A 19,849-nucleotide genomic window follows, 5' to 3' on the forward strand; every position below is an offset into this window, starting at 1 on the left:
ACAATAAAAATGAAAAATCCATTTAAATATAGTGCTTGGTGGGGGTCCCCTTAGTCTGTCTGTAAAATGGCGAATCTGTAGTGTGTATAAAACCTGCTGCAGCAAAACTGACATACAGTATATGAAGAAAAAAATGAAATCTAAATTGATTTTCCCGGCTGCAAACCATTGACGGCAATAAAAAAATGTTAAAAAAAACAGCATGGAGTCCCCACCAAAATCCATACCAGAACCTTATCTGAGCATGCATGGTGGGGAAGATCCCATGCAAATGAGTAACAATTTATGACAATTCATTTTTTTCTAATTTTTCTATTGTTGACAATGTTTTTCATTTCAGCTGTCAACGGGGAAGCCTGCTGACAGCTGATGACTCATCTGTTGTTAAGCTTACCCAAGCCCGATCACATTTCAGCAATGTTCACAAGAGCGGCTACTCTTCCCAACCCGCTGTTTAACCACTTCAGTCCCAGAAGGATTTGCTCCCTTCCTGACTAGGCCATCTTCAGGCTTGAAATGATTTGTTAAATACATGTGCAAAAAAAACTCAAAAATTGCTCTGGCAGCAAGAAGGTTTATTTTTTTCCTGTTATTTTTAGCATCGATGCTGGATTGTCACTCCGATACCAGTATGGATGGAATCCATGACTCGTGGTCTAGTGGTCAGGACAGTGACTCCGTGAACAGAACTAGCATATAGTACTCAGAGCCAGCTGCTTTCATCAGAGCATTGCAGGTGTTGTGCTTTGTGACAGATTTCCTTTTACTCTGAAGCATCAGGCCACAGCTTATCATTTACTGACATCTAATTCTGTTCCTCCGCAGTATATTTCCTGTGTGAAAATAGGATATTTCATCGGCGCTCGAGTCCTGTTTGGCAAGCGGCTATGTGGGAAGCCCAGCGCTGAGACTCTGTTCCGTAGGCCTTTTAAGTAGGTGGATCTGATTGATGTTGTGATTTCAGCTCTCCTGTCACCCACGAGATTACTTTTCAAAGAAGTCTTTTGTTCCTATCCATTTTGATAATTTTCAGCTGACTCTAATGTACCTAATTAAAGTCTGTGTTATCTGCTGCAAATCTTCCACTATTTTGAATATATATTAAAATTCAAATAATTGCCATTGTTAATGAAAAAAAAATATGATTTTTTTTTCTAATCAGATACTTCGGCATAATACAAGCAAACTCCTCTCGGCGTTTGAGTAGTGGCCTGGAAAAAAAAAATAATGTACAATTTACGACTTCTATAGAAGAGCGTAAAGTTGTTGGCACATTTAAAATTACTTTGTAATGTCATTTATATTATTACATTTGTATGAGGCTGATTAAAAAAGGAAGTTGGTATTCAGAAAATTTTCTGCAGGTACATTATTTGCTATTTAAAGCGGTAGTTAAAGTGTTTCTTAAGTCTGAAGGTTTTATACCTTCAAAACCTTCAGTATGCAGCTCCCCCATAGGCCCCCTAATGCTTACTTGAGCCAAAATATGATCCAGCAATGTGCATGAGAATGGTTGCTCTCGAAAGTAAATGATCGGTTTAGAAACAATCTACCCAAAGTTATGTTAGGGGTGTTTTGGTGGGACGTCCATTCATCCGGGAAAAGCCGGGCCACATAGCCGGACCTTTACCCTGGTTGTGTGGGTGTCTCTCCAGGACATCCCAATACAGACCGATTTATCCAACATAGTTGTATCTCTATGTCTAATTCTTTAATAGATGACATATTATTAATTTTCCTTTATGCAAATTATACCAGGTTTATTAATTGTTATGATTATATTCTTCGCATATATTTACTGATAAAAGATTCCCATATTACTCTCTATATGGTAACTGTACTATTGTTATTCCAAATTAATAACTGAGAAGTTCCTTTTATTCAAGTTTGTTAGCTCTATGCAATGTTAAAACTTGTATTATTAACATGTATTCATGTATATCATTCTCAATAAATTATTTTAAAAAGAAAGAGAATGGCTGCTCTCCCAGGTCTATGCCTCCTGATTGGCTGAGAGGCAGCCGCGGGTACCATTGGCTCCCACTGCTGTCAATCACAGCTCACAGCCAGTAAGAAGGGAGTGGGGACTAGCAGGTAAGTATACTGGCCAAGCCTGCGAACCCGAAAGGAAGACCAGGTGAAGATGGAAGCCCCAGAAGCAGTGACATCACACCATTGGAGGGCTTCATTTGAAACCTGTGTTTGTTATAATGTGCTACTATGCAATGCATTATTGCATAAACCTGCAGGGGGCACAGTTTTTTTTTTTTTCTAAGCCAGTTTACTACCGTTTTGATTTATGTTGACTCTTCTTTCTTTTTTGCTATTTTCTTGGTTATGTCCTGACCACCCACTTTTTTGCATTTTTTTGGGCTGCCATATGAGATCAGCACACATGTAGGTAAGGGAGTGTTAGGACACCCATTTCTCATATTGGGTGTAGGCGGTGACAAGGATGGCTTCTCTTCAGAGTGGGCTTTGACTGGGCAATCTCATGATATAAAGGTCATGTGAAAAGTATATAGGGGTGATGGCTGATAAAAGAAGAATATATATCCACCTGCACACAGTGTACTTCCTATACAAGAAATGTTTGCCTTTGGGAAATATGTTGTACGTGTATGTGCTTTTACTAGAGTGTGACTGCATACATCAATTCACTTGTATGACAGTTTGTACAGGTGTGGAGAAATGGACAGAATTTGGGTATATTTTTTCAAGCTCTCACTGTCCATGTGCATGAGGCCCAAAGCCTTGAAGGACCTTTAAGGACCCGTTCACAATGTTGTAGTGCATTGCATGAGCATTCATTCAAATGGGCTGGAAATACACCAAACTGCACTAAAAATCTGACATTTGTACTGCAATACAATTTTGGGGTAGTTTGGGTGCTTGGGTAGTTCATTACCGTGTGCTGCAATACAGGAGCTTTGCTAAGATGTGTTGGGGTGCTAATAAAGCACCCCTCCGGGACAAATATTGTAGTGTGTGTAGTAAGCTTTATTCTGGATAGTGTATTCCCGACAATGAATTACTCAACTTTTTGAATTGCTATCTTTATTCCTACTTCCATCACTTCCTGTCCCTCTGACTCTAGGCACTTATTCAGGAAGTGAAGGGAAATATCCTCAATGAGGAGGCAGAGAGCAAAATAAATTGAGATTTGAACCCATTTCCCAGAAACGAATCTTTTGCTGGAGGTGGGCTTCATCTAAGTCAGAAATACTTAAAATGCAAATGTACATGATAAAGGATAGATTTAAAAATACAAAAAAAAAAAAAAGAAAAAATATTGTATTCGGTTTTGACAACCCCATAACTAACTGCAGATATGTGGATTGTGTTATTGGGTGGAGCAAGCTTTGGTCAGGGATCAGTGGATCAGCAGTGGGAAGAGACCTATTAATTTGCATGCATGCTGGACAATGCAATGGTACTTTTTGCAAGACACCCCATGGCTGTCTGATGCTAAATTAGCGTTTATTGTAATTTTTTTTATTTATGTTATTTTTTTATGTAAATCTACTTTATATATTCTGTACACGTAAAAAAAAATAAAAAGGTGGGCAAATAAAAAGGTTCTGTAAACTCAGAATCTGTGGTGCAATGTTAAGGTGTTATAATGAGTGTAGATGCTAGACAGTGCCTGGCGCACAAGTCATTTATTTTTAGTACACTGCTTCCAAAAAACAAGTCGAAGTTATATTTTACCAACCAGAGCCTATTCTTCTTGCGAAGCTTGGACTCCTTCCAGCACAAAGGTAGAGGGAATTTAGCCTGTCAATACCCCGTAGATTATTTTTTTTAATAGCAGAATACCAATAAACAGGATTTATTTAAATTAAACGTTCTGTGCTGTAAATGTTTTCCCAAGGTATTGAAAATCCAATTTTCATTTTAACTCTTGTTTTAGGCTATTTCCACATCTGGTACAACCATATTTAATCAGTCTGTGACAGCTAACAGGGCAAGATTTGAATTGGGAGGTTGTCATGTGATCATTCTGTGCGGGGTAAAGTTGTTGGTGGATTCAATGGATAACATGGAATCAGAATTCATCCTACATTACATTATTAATATTGCTCTTTAAATGATTGGCCTCATTCAATGGAGAGCTTTTATTTCTAAAAAGTGGGGTTAGCATAGAAGCTTAGTGGTTAGCATTTCTGTCTTTCTGCACTAGGGTCATTGGGCTGAATCCCAGACACAACACTACCGCATGTTTGTATGTTCTCCCTGTGCTCTACCTGTAATTTGTTAGTGCTATAAATACCTGTAATACATAAAGTGGACCTCTCAGTAACTTTACATTAATCAATTCCTAACCTCACTGTATGCAGTAACAATATAGTTTTTTCACTAAAACTTTACCTTTCATTATTCAATGCACTTGAGGACCTTTCCACTGACATTGCCCAAGCCAGCCAACCCTTTTACTTGAAGCCCTTCAAAGATTTCAGTGGGGAACATGAGGAACAAAGGACAAGGGAAACCCCTGCTAAAAGTTGTGTGACACAAGCAAATTAATATTCCCTAATGTTTTCCTGCTTCTCCTCCCGGCCAATCAGAAAGTGGATCCTGAGACCCGATTGGCCTGGGGAAATCTAAGGACCCCCGGCCAATTGGGTCTCAGGGCCAACTTCCTGTTCAGCCAAGAGGGGAAGCAATGGCCCCGGATCTTTCTTCGGCAAGCTGGTGTGAGGAGCAGCAGACGAAGGGCCAGCAACAGCCATTTCGAGGAGCCCTACCCCGGATCCAACACCATTCATTTGAGGGTAAGGACACGGACCGCCTCCTTCCCGCCCGACCTGCCCGGAGCAGTTGTTTGGTGCCCCCCAAAATATTGGGCACCAGACGCCACTACTGTCCCTAGATTATGGTAAGTATTTTATATTACATTCCTAGAAAGCATCTAGACACTTCCCTTGACTAGTTTTAGCACATTGATTTCCGATAATGTTGATCGCTCAGGACTAATCATGGACTTAAACTGTGGATGGTGTTCCCAAAAGCAGAGGGCAATGCATTAGTTACCAGTATTGCCTGTGGTTCCCCTGTAGGTGATCTGCACCCTTTACATACCATGTCTTAGTCTGCATTGTGTCCCCGCATGGAAGCATGCATCTTTTGGTATAGAAACAGGGCTTTGCTTCCTCATGTCAGAGCTGCCCCCTTGATTACGGATAGTCTGATGGCTGGTGTAGAGTAATCAAGCAGCAGGGAGATCCTTGCACTGCAGTTTTCTATCCAGCAAGGAGAATGGGGAGCAACACAGGAGTAACATTACCAAATTGCATATTAAAGCTCGTGAGCCTAGCAGTCAGAGGCAGGAAGGCCTTAGATCATCTACTACACATACACAGCTAGGAGGCCTCAAGGCACAGGGAATGCAGTGTTCTTTTGAAGGCAGAATTATGACAAAGGGTCATTTTTCAGGCTACTACTTAGGCACAATTAACATTATTAGATTTTCCCCATGAGATAACAAATAGCCAGATTTTCATTTCAGGTCACTAGATGCTAAACAAAGGCAGCTAATATTTGGCACAGTTTTTGTCCCCCTGGCCATATATCAGCCCCCATGAGGAGGTTACCCTCTCACCCCAATCCCACCAAAGCTGATGATTCTGTCAGTCTCAAGAACTGAACCAGGCACCGGAGCTCTTTCCCTTAAAATCAATCCTTTTCGATGGTCTTTCAGCTGTAATTAATGTTCCCTGTATAATTAGATTGATTTTTTATGTACTGTGCAAGAGGAAGAGAATTTATGGACTAAATGCAGCAGGACAGATGCTGAGAATGCAAAGCTGTAGAGAACGAGCTTTCTAAGGGGGGTGCATGTAAGGGGCAGGGGCACCTTCCTCCGGCTTCGCATTGTCTGCCTCAGACATCTGTCTCTTCACTGGACTGTTCCTGCAATAGGGAAACCACAGAGAGATTGTTAGCCTGGAGGGTTAACAGACTATTACTTTTGGCAATTTTCTAGCTTTATATTATGCTTGCAAGTTTAAATCTGTTAGCTTGGGAAGCTTAGTCTGTTTTCTGTCTCATCTATTTTATGTCTTACAAGATTTAAAAAAAAGGAAATAATTGTTAAAGCTGTACTCCTAGGCACACCAACTTTCATTTAAACCAATTCCATATAAATCCACTTTGCAGACCAAGGTATTACATTGTAAAAGTGAAATGAAATATGAAGTACAATCTGTTAACGTGATGCCACATGTGATAGGAAAAATGTACAATACCTCTATAAAGATAGAGAAAGGAAGGACTTTAAAGGCTGCCACTCATAACCCCAATTCAAAGGGAAAAAAACACTAAAGTATGTCATATAGTAAAACAATATACAAAGTTTATTAAGCATACAGTAAAACATAAAAAAAAAAACTTTTAACATTCATATAGGAAGTTTGAAAACATCCCAGAAACATCCAAAAAACATCCCATACTGAACTCCTATATCCACCATAACTACAATGTCTAGCCCAGACATTTACATGTGGTACATGAATATTGACGCTCAAGTATTCAATGTGATATACAGGTATAAATGAACTGGATGAAGGAGGATTCAAACAAGGATCTTGATCTCTACGTGTTTTGCTAAAGTTAGCTTCCTCAGGAGGTCATTCAAGTGAAATGGAAGGGGGTTCAGGAGTGCTCACTCTAAGAGGTACAGACCAACCCAGGGGCTTATATAATGTAGCACCAGGACCACACACCAGGCTGTGGCCAAACCTCCCCAAAAAAAGGAAGAGGGTAGTATATCACTTTAAATTGAAAAGGTCACAATAGGCAGATAGTTTAATGCTCAGCTCAGGCCAGGGCTGGTCTTTTCTTTTACCCTATTTTTATTGAAAGTTTTCATAAAATGGATGTTACAAACAATCAAAAAGGACATTGTCCAGATTTTGTCAAAAGAAGGGTAGGAACATGGGAGCGTGGCTTAACATAGTCAATGTAAGTAATGCAAAAACAGTCAAATCAAGCTATATAAACATTAGGTAAAATTGATTACACAATGGGTCAATGACAATGATCATGCCCACGGCACTTCCGGACACCCCTAATAAGACCAAACTGTGTCCAGGTGGGGGCACACCCAGCCCCCCTCCTCCGATGCAGATCCATTTCCACCATATTATGATAGCATTTGCACAAAAAACATAAAGAAAGGTTTTCTAAGCAGAATTGTGAAATGAAAAAGAAGGGTTTTCAGATTGAAGAGGTTAGTCTAAGATTTCAAGTGTCAACATCCTAGTGTTGGGATCTGTAGGATAGAGACCTACAGTTGTGTATACCATTGAATTGAGATTCTCATACAATCATGGTATTAAGTAAGGAGTTGTCTTAGAGTCTCCAAGTGAAAGCCAAGACCTCTATGTTCTGTATAGGTTGGGTTGGATTTAGATTCTGTTTTTACTGTATTAGGGGATGAAACATGTGGGGGTAAAGATTAGAGAAGGGGTTAGGCATGTGAAAGTGGGGAGAGAAAGGAGGGCGAAGGAAGGGTTTTTTGGGGAGGGAGTACAAAAGGGTGGGGGGGTATGAGTGGCTAATTGAAGTCCACATCTTTTTCGAATAAGGTTGAAGGGGTAGAATGTAAAATAGAAAGAGAGTGGGAAAGAAGAAGTGAGAGGAGCTTCCCTACCTCTCAGGTATCTTTGGATAAAGGGTTCCAGTCACCAGTGCTGGTCTTATATCGATAAAGAGTCCAAACTTAGTGGAAAACGAGTCTCTGTGCACCAGTGACCATCTAAAAGAGTATTTGTCTAGGTGCGATCATGCAAAATCCCAAGATGTGGCTGAAAAACCTTGTAAAACTAGTGATGACATCATCACTTTGCAGTACATAGCCCGTGAAGAGAACAGAGTTGTGGGAGGGGGCACAGCATACTCCACCCACTTCAGGTTGCCTGCAGAAAACTACAGGGGGCGGATACAAGACAAGTTACACTGCACAAGAAGGAGCTGCTGTAACTGGCCTATATTAGAGGAAGTTCCTGCACAGAGGCAAAGTTTTATCCTGGATTACTGCCCATATCGCCCATATCTTGAAAAAATATATAAACGACATAAAAAATTCAAGTAAGAATACATGTACTGCTTGTATTCAGACATCATTTGCTTTTTCCTGGAGTTTAGTTTCAAGAGAAAACGGTACTCATGATGAAACTGTAATCTTACATAATAAGAAACAGTTTGTGTTGTTGTGTCTATGTGTGTGATAAAAAGGCACAGCACCCACATTGAATGTTGCAAATATTTTCTCAGTAGCTGGGAAGTATCGAAATAATGCAAAAAAAAAGCTGCTTATACACTAAATCAAATGCTTTGTCACTGAAATAAAATCAAATAAAAAATGCTTAGATCCTTAGGATATAAAAATCCTGCAATAAAGTGCTCCTAATGCCGGAGCACATTCTTGCGGTATGTGGATGGAGTACTAATTTTTCCCAGGATCCCTGGAGCATGCCTAGTCATTGGTGACTACTGGAAACTGAAGTTAAAGGTAAGTACCTTTTACTTTTTATTTTTCATACTTTCGCCTGAGTTTCTTTTTTTAAATCTGTGTGTAGGGGCTTCCCAATAAATGGACCTTTGCAACACTTAGCTAACTGAAACACACGCTTCATTCAACTCAAATTGAAGGGCAAACAGGTTTAGCTGAAATAACATAAATCTGCTTTTTCTGATCTCCCCTAGTTTTAGAAAGTGGAAAAACCAAATTAGTGGTACAAAGAAAAACTGTGTTGATAAGGCAAAAGTAATTAAGACCTGTAGGAGTCCAGCTAGTGCAAGTTGGCAAGGTTCTTGCCTATTAATGAAGCTAGATGGAATTCATAACCTAAACCTCAATATTCAGAGAAACCTGGTGCTGATCGTCTCCCCACCTCAGTCTTCAATAACCATGCTCACATTTCACAAATCACACTCCAAACCTATTTTTCAAAGTGTGCCACTGTTCAGTAGCAGTCTACATTGAATTTTATATTCACCGTATATTTTGCATAAAATTATATTTGGTAAAAAGAACTTGTCATCTAAGGAATACCAAGACCAAAAACTTGTCATCTAAGGAATTCCAAGACCAAATACCATTTTGTATCCTGATAAATATACAAACATTTACAATTTATACAGTGATTAGGGTCTGTAGTAGCTAATTAGTCACATTTTGACAATTCTCATTTCTCATAGTCACCAGTGGAGGTTTTGTTGTCATTGCTTGTGGGATAGTCATATCGTTATAGTTCTTTCACAGTGCAGTATGCAATACAGAACTCCAACTAAGTTTGTACTTGTGCCCCATAATGGCAATTCCTTTATATTTCCAGCTCTGGAGACACAACGAGAAGTGCGCACATCTCTCCAAAGTAAAGGCAGATATTACTAAAACAATTCTTCTGTTTAGAAGATCATCAGTTTCTGACTTGATGTCAATGGTCAAAGGGGCAAACCGAGATAGCGAATATTCTCGGCAGAGACATAGACAGCAATAACATCCTGGTAGAGGTTCTAACCCAGGGGTGCCCAACCTTTTGAAGAGCAAGGGCCACTTAAGCAACTTGGTAACCAGTCACGGGCCACAATGAGCAGAGCAGGTGGATGACAGGTCCATGCAGAGTGGACACGGACACAGCCCACTCTACTCCTATGGGTCCTCCGATCCAATCCGCCCTAACCGAAGGGGATTGGTCCCCTCTGTTTTTTGTTTTTTTAGTGAATCAGATTGGTGGTAGGCAGGTGTAAAAGGACACAAATCTGTTTACATCTACCATTTCCTAGAGGTGAATGGAGGGTTCGATTGAGTTGGACAGATTGTGTGAAAGGGGCCTTTCACACTAATACAGAGCAGTACACCTGTGTCTTTCCTGCGGGTTAGCTACACTTTGCCATAGACTTCTATTATATCCTGCAGGTGTGGTCTACTTTCTGAAAGCTCACCAAACCCGCAGGTAACAACAGAAGTCTATGGCTCAGTGCAGGTAACCTGAAGGTGCACTGCACCTGCGGATAAGTTTGAAAGCAGCCCAGTAACCACTGCGTAGATATGCCCATATATAACTGACCTATAATAACAGTGTTCCATTCAGGTATTGCCTGCTGTTGCTGTCCCTGGCAGAGTGCATTTGGTATCACTCCTCCTGTGGCAAGAGACGGCACTATACAGGAAGCATCAGCTTATACAGCTCTTCTCCACAGCTGCTTGCTTTGCCGGCTTCATTAACAACACAGATGCTCTGGGATGGTGGGTCTGCAACCCATGATCTGGGCTTGCCAATCTGCCATCCCACAGAAGGAGGTCGTGGGCCACATTAGAGGGCTCTGTGGGCCATATGTGGACCCCCGGGCCACTGGTTGGGCACCCCTGTTCTAACCCTTCCATACTAATGCAGAAAACAATGACAATATCCTTTAATTTGCAATGGATGCAAAAGGGCCAAAGAGAGTGAACAAGCAGCTGTACCTTCTTCCTGTTTTCAAATACCCATTTATAGCTGACAGTCCAGCATACTTAGATAAATCTATATAAATTTAAACTTTTTACCCCCATCAGAATAGATTGGACACTTGGCCTTAGGTCCTATCTGGAGATTTACAACATGCTGTAGTGGAAAGTGGATCCATCCAAGAAGGAAAAATGCCAGTAAAGAAGATAGGGAGGGACTGTCTAAAACTGCATTGCAGTTGAAGAATAAGGCTTGTTAAGGGAGTATTTCTAGGCAATGCAAGGTGAATATTCTGGCTACAGACGTTAGCTTAATATTTGTCTAGGGCCGGGTGCCCAACAGTAAGAGATTTAAGACTTTGGATATAAAACTGACATTTTAATGGAATAGAGAAGAGTATGTAGATTTTGCAATGGTGCAAGATTAACATCTGCAAAGGACTAGTACAGAAATCAAGGTTCTGAAAGACACAGATGTAGAAGACTGAAAAGAAGAGTTTATGCAATGCTGATGATTGCTGATGCATTGCAACCAGGAAACACTGCACCTCGCATATGTTGGTGTAATTAACAAATGTTTCCTCAATAACCGTTATGGCTCTGACCCCTCTATGGTTACCACTCTACACAACTCTAACTGTCTCCGTCATACAAGCATTTGACAGGTTTTTTCTTTACATCATTCTGATGTCCGTCGTGAGGACCTAAAATTGGGTCTCCAAAGGCACAGAGTGCCATGTCCTACTATCTACATGGAGACAGGGGAATTCTCCAAAAGTCTACCTAGATTGTTGGGTTTACCATTACACCTGGTTATTTGCCACTTCATCATTTTTATTCTATTTTTCAAAACACAACATATATCAAATGGCACTGTCAACTTACTGGATCATAAGGGTTCTCCCACCTCTCCTCTTATTTTCTTTTTTCCAATTGATACAGGGGAGCTTATACCTCCATAACCCACTTTGAGGACTATCATCTTACAGATGCTACTTAAAACAACTTTGCCACTGAAATAAAAAAAAAAATTATTTGTAAAGGAAGAGGTCTATTTACCTGTACCATCACAAGGGCATTTATACACCAGCTGGAGAATCTTCAGCATCTGACACACGTCTGGGTCCCAAACTGAGTTTTGTGATTCCATTCGCCAATCCCTGCTTCCCTATTACATCCTGTAAGTTTTGATTACAGTAAAAATTTGAGGCACGAGTTGTAGGACATGTAAGTGCATAAGAAGTCTTCTTTCAGAACATTTTTTCCTATGATAAATAATTTAACTTACAGGCATTGCCTTGTATATAGTGTTTGCTAGCAACACCAAGTTGGATATTTGTGGGTTGGGGTGTCCAACAGCATAACATAATTTCTTAAAATCCTTCCACCTCACTTTATTCTCTATGCTTCTTATAGATTAGTAAGAATCATTACATTGTCTTTTACATCTCTTCTTAGCAAATGTATACATGGAGTTGTATTCATTAAGGTATTAGAGGAAAAAATGTGCACTGTGGCCCATTGTGTTTTTGCATCCATTAAATAGGATAATGTTGTAGATCCAATTGTGTTACTATAGACCAAGATTTTTGGGGTAAACTGACTATAAATAGCTATCCATGTCAAATCTAAACACTTTCTAGATTAGCATATGTTGATAAAGCAATCAAATTCATCATAACCTAATTATTATGAGAGTTTGACAAACTGATAAGCTGCCATGGCAACCAATCAGATTGTATCAGCTTACAACAGGCAGATAATCATTTTTTTCCACATACTTATGAAACATTTAAAAATAGAGCATAAAGACTGACATAAAAATGACAGACATGTTGTCAAATATTCAGAGCAAGTCATTAGACAACAGCCTAATATATTGATACATTATGTATTTTTAATGGGGTTGTATGTATTAATTTTGCTCAAGACAGCCTACACGTAGTCTAAATAATTTCAGAGAAGTGGAGGGGGAGTAGACTGAAGAATAACTTTGGTTTAAATAATGCAGATTAAATTATTGTTATACTTTATTCGTATGGCACTAATGTGCTCAGCATAAGTTTAGATAGGGGTAAAATTGGGGTTTTTGGTGCTATCTTACTGCAAGAGTTATTGAAGTAGTCTTCCAGCACTTTAGTATACATAGATACCTGTGGGTATCAGATGTAGATACATCCTATTCACTGCCTCCTTTATCTGCTCCTTGCATGTGTTAGATAATTAATTTTCCATCTCAGCTCCAGTGTTTATGTACTATAGACTATAATCTTAGAACATCTAGTCTTAAATACAATGGTTTATGGTTAAATACAATGGTTTTCCAAATGTAAACAGATTTTTGGCAATGCACCTTCTACATATGGAATTACATATTTTAAATTTACCCAATTTATAAAGCATTAAAGTGGTTGTAAACCCTTACAAACCACTTTGACCTACAGGTAAGCCTAGATTAAGGCTTACCTGTAGGTCCAAGCAATATCTCCTAAACCTATATGGTTTAGGAGATATTTGCCCGAAAACGGGCACCGCTGTCTACGGCGCATGCGCCGTAGACAGTGGCGCGCAGGGGCACTGAGTGCGGCATTTCCAAGAATGGAATGCCGCGCATGTCGACTCCCGTGCGCGTGCGCGGGAGTGACGTCATCGCGGCTTCGCCGAGTGACAGCGGCGGAGCTGCGAGACGCCACCAGCAAGATGGATGCGGTGGACTACAGGGGACAGCGGCGACTTCGCTGGCTCCTGTGTCAGGTAAGTGCCCCATAATGGGCTACTATGCGATGCATAGTAGTCCATTATGCTTTGGCTTTGCAGGGAATGAAAGAGGAAGTAAACCAATCAGGGTTTACTTCCTCTTTAAAGTGTGCTATTTGTGCTAATAAACCCCTGCATACAGTATATCCTGCATTTTCAGTAGAAGTCGTGAAGTCATTCAGTAGAAAAGTCTTTGCAGGTCACACATGGCTATGTATCTAGTGAAATTGGCCCTAGATCCCCCACACGTTTGCTATAGCATCACACAAATTTAAAAAAACTGAGCAGATCTGTTATTACTATTTTAAGTGTAAATGGCTATTATGTGTATTATGAGGCTAGTTCCCTCTCCATCCCAATGTAGTTACCATATTTCCTGTTAGTTAATTACTACATTGATGGGTATCAGGAGGTAGTTGATCATGTCCCATAATGTACTAAGTGGCCTATTCACAAGTTACGATTGTCACAGGATGTATACAAACCCATTTCCAATGTCTAAGCTACCATTACTGGACTACTACAACAGCTTTAATGTTTTTATTTCAATTTAATTTAATTTTTTTAACATGTATTGCTGCTACAAATAGTGTTTATTGACAAAGTCAATGTAAGAACCTTTACAACATCGAATATGTTTACACAACAGTTTGGGGCGCCCTTGCCCTCCCTCGTGTGCCATAAACTGTTGTGCAATTATACTTAACTATCTCCTTTTTCAGGCAAGTTGTCTCTTATTGAAACCTCAGACAGAATACTCAGTAAATGATGACTCGTTCACTAATCTGTGTAAATTTGCAGCTTGAGCTACTGAATTTTGTAAACAACAGGATTTTTTCAGCAGGGAGTAAAGACATGGGGGGGGGGGGGGGAGAGAGAGATAGGCTGAGAGTGACACCTATTGACTGTCTGTAAATTAAATTTACTTTACTGATTGCATTTTTAATTCTGATAATAAAGAAAACTCAAAACCACTACAAATTTTTTTTAAATTCTGAGGAAATAGACTGAGATCACCTAATTCTGATAAACAGGCGGACAAACTAGTAGTAGCCCATTATGTGTCACTTACCTGGCACAAGAGCCCACAATGTCACTTACCTGACACAGGAGCCTATGATGTCACCGCTGTCCCCTCTTCCAAAAAGCATCCATCTTCCTTCCGGGTATCACTGCTGCGGCGCTGTGAGTGGCCGGAGCAGTGATGACGTCACTCCGGCGCATGCGTGCGGGAGCCATCAGTTACGGCATGTTAGCCTTCACTAACGGCAAGCTCAGTGCACTTGCGCCATTGTCTACGGCATGCATGCGCCATAGACATCAGTGCACGTTTTTTGTAAAATATCTCCTTAACCGCGTAGGTTAAGGAGATATTTCTTGCACCTTATTTAAAGTGGTTGTAAGCCTAGATTAAGGCTTACCTGTAGGTTAAAGTGGTCCCAGAGGGTGTACAACCACTTTAAATAAGGAATTCACAGGACTCTTATTACATTGTTAGCAAAGGTGAGAAACAATGAAAGCCATCTATCAAGCAGCAGACCAAGATAACACAAGGTAGGAGAGCAGAATTACAAGGAGTTCATTTAAACGTCCTTCTCTGCTCATATTTGAATTTTCAGGTTTGAATGGTTCCTCCCTTTAAGCTCCTACTTCACATATAACTTACATGGCATTTTGTGCACTAGTTTAATTTGCACTGAGGAACCCAAGACTTTGCAACTACCAGCTGAATGCTGATAAGAAGGGAATCCATGATTTAATGAGTGCACACGGTGTCTAGTACAATTGCACAAAGTCATAAATATTTATCTGCACTGCAGTTCCTTTAGAGTCATTCAATATGGAAGGTTCGCCTCCTGCGTGATTTACAGGCTCAGAAACAATATGTAAATGGAGCAATGGAAAAGCTCATTCTGTCATTTAACATCAAATGGAAATCACTTGCTTTTTGAACCTGTACACCCACTTACTTATCTGTGAGAAACCGAGGGTGGCCATCAGCGCAGAGCAGGGTTCTAGGAACGTTACAGCGTGCCAATCAGGAGACTCAATAGCTGCCACCTGTATCTCCAACATAATTCCAGGAGAGTTTTTTTCTTTTTTTTTTTTTTGTAGACTTTTCCTGAATTGCTTCTGCTGCTGATTTTTCAAATAACTGAAATCTCCTGCTATATCAGCAGTTAATGTATAATACGAACATTTTTATTCCATTGGCGTTCATTTTACATATCTATTGATCTCAGTAATGTGAAAATATGTAATGGCTCCAGTCAATTCCTGATTTAATGGGATGAATCACTTGCCAAGTGTTCACGTACATATTCAGCAGCACTTTTTCAGGATCTTCTGTCTGTGTGCTGGATAGGGATTTCCTGCAGGAGTCATCAGACTCCATTGTAATAAACCGATGGAGGGCTGGCCTCTTCTTTTTATTTAACCTACAAACACCGGGGGCCTATTCATATTTATGCATAGCATGTAATAAAGTTCACCTTTTGCTGCAATGCGTGGAGTTATGCCAAACCACGATGTCTTTTAGTAACATTCATTTTAAGTGGCACCCAGATACATATTAGAGTAGTGAGCAATGTACTCACACTGCAGCATACCACCGTGCACGTGCCAGGTGTTGTAGTGGGCTATGTAAAAGGGTCATGTCCAATTTTTCATGGGTAAGGGTGAGCATGCCTTAACACGCAATAAGGTATTGTATTATCACTCCTGCATTAATGTAACATATGATGTTAATAGGGCCATAAAACATTGGTGAAGCAAGGGTTATTTTTAGCTCTAGACAAACTATATGCCGGTATACAGCTGAAAAACATGTATAAAACCTTTGTATTATGACCTCAGCTCCCGAGATAGACATCTATTGCGGCCCCTTTGTTTTACAGTATCGCATAGGCTGAACTTGATACTGCATGTAAGTCATTTCGGGCTGGATAATTCTTCTCCTCCCAATTTTATTTCTCTTTCACAATTTGGGTTTATACCTAGATTACAACGATGCTCATACGCATTTTTTAAAGATATGCCCAGCATCCACTCCTGATGAGTGGAATGTATCCACGAAACACGTTGAGATTTATAGGTTGCAGTTCTGACCCCCTACAGGGCTTCGACAATATATGTACAAGTCTTGACTCTAACATACGATCTGATCATTTTATGTAAAGGTTTATTATATTACAGACCCTTTGACACGCTATATTATAGCTTATAATACGGTCAATTGTATGTATATTCTTTTATCTCCATGCATTTATTGATTCACTATGTATTTTTTTATATGAGGTAATGATTGATATATATCGATGGTAATAAACATGTGATTACTCTTTTATTTAGACTGTTAGTACTTGCCATTTAAAGTCCCAACCCTCTCCATTGTATTTGTATTTCTGTCCATACAGTCCACAGCTCTACCAGACAACAGAGCCAGTTGGTGAGCTTTATTTTCTCCACTGCAGTGTTACTAAACACACAACAGTAAAACCAGTCTTTGTATGCAGTAAAGCATGCTTGTTTTACTCACTTAGGAACCTAAAGGGTAATCATCTCCAATGTGTAAAAAGGCTGTTTGATCCTGTCTTCTCTGATCTTCCCCTTCTTCCACTGTCCCAAATTAATCTCCTGATAATACAAAGCCTTTGGAGTCACTCTGCACAGGCTCAGTTTAGTGTGTATTGCTAGCGAGTTGTTTTTTCTTGTGTGGGTTTATGTAATCAGCACAGAGCCAATCAGCACTGTTCAGACAGAGAGTCAGGGGTCATGCAGCCTCATAGGACAGTCAGAGGAGAATGAAACCTCCTCCTACAAGCTTTAACCAGAGACCGATAGAAGTCACAAGACTGCTTTTGCCAGCACGTCCCCCCCTCAGAAGTGAGTGAAAAATTAGAGGATCAGGAGGTCTTGGGGGCAACAATAAGAGTTAAAAAAACACAGCAAGAAATGATTTAATGAAAAATAGATTACAGAGCCATTAAGTAGTGGATGTGGATGGATTTTTATGGAAAATACGGCTCTTGTTCAGTGTAATTTTAATTGAAAATGTGTATAATTATTTTCACTGTGTGTTATTGCCCATACCAGCTGACATTTTAATTCAAGCCTGTAATTTCCTATACTGGCTGGCAAAATTAAAAAAAAAGGCAAAGAGCTGGAGAAATTTCTCCAGCCCTCTCTGCTCATCAACTACAATTCTTAATTCAGAATCCAGTGTTTCATATTTCAGGCACTGGGGAAGGATGTGACATGTGCTTCAGCAAATATAGAGTTTAGGCAGTTGTGAGAGAAAGGAGAAGTGACCACAAAGAGAAACAATTTAAAATTTCAGACTCAGATACCGTATATACTCGAGTATAGGTCGATCCGAATATAAGCCGAGGCCCCTAATTTACCACAAAAAACCGGGAAAACTTATTGACTCGTGTATAAGCCGAGGGTGAGACATGCAGCAGCTACTGTTACATCCCTGTGTCCCGTCCATCCCTGTGTCCCGTCCATGCCTGTGTCCCGTCCATGCGTCCATGCCTGTGTCCCGTCCATGCGTCCATGCCTGTGTCCCGTCCATGCCTGTGTCCCGTCCATGCGTCCATGCCTGTGTCCCGTCCATGCCTGTGTCCCGTCCATGCCTGTGTCCCGTCCCTCCCTGTGTCCATCGCAGCCTACCTGTCTCTTTGCCTTCTGCAGCCTCTGTGTGCCATGCCGCGCCGCGCCGCACCTCCTCATCTGACAGACGGCGGCCATTCCACTGTTCAAAAGCCGCGCCTCTCTGTCTGTGATAGGCGGAACACTCAATTTCCCAGCAGTCAGTGTTCCGCCTATCACGGACATCCTCTCATTCTCGTCCGTAGTATGAGAATGAGCGGATGTCCGTGATAGGCGGAACTCTGACTGCTGGGAAATTGATTGTTCCGCCAATCACAGACAGGGAGGCGCGGCTTTTGAATAGTGGAATGGTCGCCGATCTGCGTGACTCGAGTATAAGCCGAGGGGGCACTTTCAGCCTAAAAAAAAGGGGCTGAAAATCTCGGCTTATACTCGAGTATATACGGTATACAGTGCCTTGCAAAAGGATTCACCCCCTTGGCTTTTTACCTATTTTGTTACATTACAGCCTTTAGTTCAATGTCTTTTTTATCTGAATTATATGTGATGGATCAAAACACAATAGTCTAAGTGAAGTAAAATTAGAACAATATATACATAAAACTATTTTTCAGAAATAAAACATTTATAATTGGCATGTGCGTATGTATTCACCCCTTTTGTTATGAAGCCCATAAAAAGACTACCTTCAGAAGTCACATAATTAGTGAAATGATGTCCACCTGTGTGCAATCTAAGTGTCACATAATCTGTCATTACATATACACACCTTTTTCAGAGGCTGCAACACCTAAGCAAAAGGAACGACTAACCAAACACTGCCATGAAGACCAAGGAACTCTCCAAACAAGTAAGGGACACTGTTGTTGAGAAGTACAAGTCAGGGTTAGGTTATAAGATATATAAATCTTAGATGGTCCCTAGGAGCACCATCAAATCTATCACATTCAAATGGGAAGAACATGGCATAGCAGAAATCCTGCCAAGAGATGGCCACACACCAAAACTCATGGCACGGGCAACGAGGGCATTAATCAGAGAGGCAGCACAGAGACCTAAGGTAACCCTGGAGGACCTGCAGAGTTCCACAGCAGAGACTGGAGTATCTGTACATAGGACAGCAATAAGCTGTGAGCTCCATAGAGTTGGGCTTTATGGCAGAGTGGCCAGAAGAAAACCATTACTTTCAGCAAAAAACAAAATGGCTCATTTTGAGTTTGCGAAAAGGCACGTGGGAGACTCACAAAATGTATGGAGGAAGGTGCTCTGGTCTGATGAGACTAAAATTGAACTTTTTGGCCACCAAAAAAAACGCTATGTCTGGCGCAAACCCAACACATCACATCACCCAAAGAACACCATCCCCACAGTGAAACATGGTGGTGGCAGCATCATGCTGTGGGGATGTTTTTCAGCAGTCAGGACTGGGAAACTGATTTGAGGCTAGGACGGAGATTCACCTTCCAGCAGAACAATGAAATACACTGCTAAAGCAACACTTGAGTGGTTTAAGGGGAAACATGTAAATGTGTTGGAATGGCCTAGTCAAAGCCCAGACCTCAATCCAATAGAAAATCTGTGGTCAGACTTAAAGATTGCTGTTCACAAGCGCAAACTATCCAGTTTTACAAGGAGGAATGGGCAAAAATCCCAGTGGTAAAATGTGGCAAGCTCATAGAGACTTATCCAAAGCGACTAGGAGCTGTGATAGCCGCAAAAACGTGGCTCTACAAAGTATTGACTTTAGTTATGCACATTGACTTTATCTGTTATTTATTCCTATTTGTTGTTTGCTTCACAATAATAATAAAAAAAAAAATCATTTTCAAAGTTGTGGGCATGTTCAGTAAATTAAATGATGCAAATCCTCAAACAATCCATGTTAGCCCAGGTTGTGAGGCAACAAAACATGAAAAATGCCAAGAGGGGTGAATTCTTTTGCAAGGCACTGTATGCTCACAGTAATAATATTATGTAATATAAAAATAAAGTCCCTAAGCATTCTGAGCAAAAACATGGAAG

The 19,849-nt window shown here is 40.5% G+C and overlaps 1 protein-coding gene across 5 annotated transcripts in view; it reads left to right on the top strand.

The window, feature by feature from the left end:
- ELFN1 (extracellular leucine rich repeat and fibronectin type III domain containing 1) overlaps nucleotides 1-19,849 on the top strand; it is an 808,405-nt gene that overhangs the window by 646,490 nt on the left and 142,066 nt on the right. Inside the window, exon 6 of one of the 5 annotated variants that reach the window (XM_077449130.1) lies at nucleotides 826-932. The exons of the other annotated variants lie outside the window; for them this stretch is intronic. The gene's annotated coding sequence lies outside the window, so the exon portion shown is untranslated. The remainder of the gene's footprint in view (nucleotides 1-825; nucleotides 933-19,849) is intronic. 5 annotated transcript variants of the gene reach the window in all.

The sequence above is a fragment of the Lithobates pipiens genome, unplaced genomic scaffold, assembly GCF_037356315.1.
Source record: "Lithobates pipiens isolate NorthernLeopardFrog02 unplaced genomic scaffold, aLitPip1_a1.2 Scaffold_22, whole genome shotgun sequence".
In the NCBI taxonomy this organism is placed as follows: domain Eukaryota; kingdom Metazoa; phylum Chordata; class Amphibia; order Anura; family Ranidae; genus Lithobates; species Lithobates pipiens.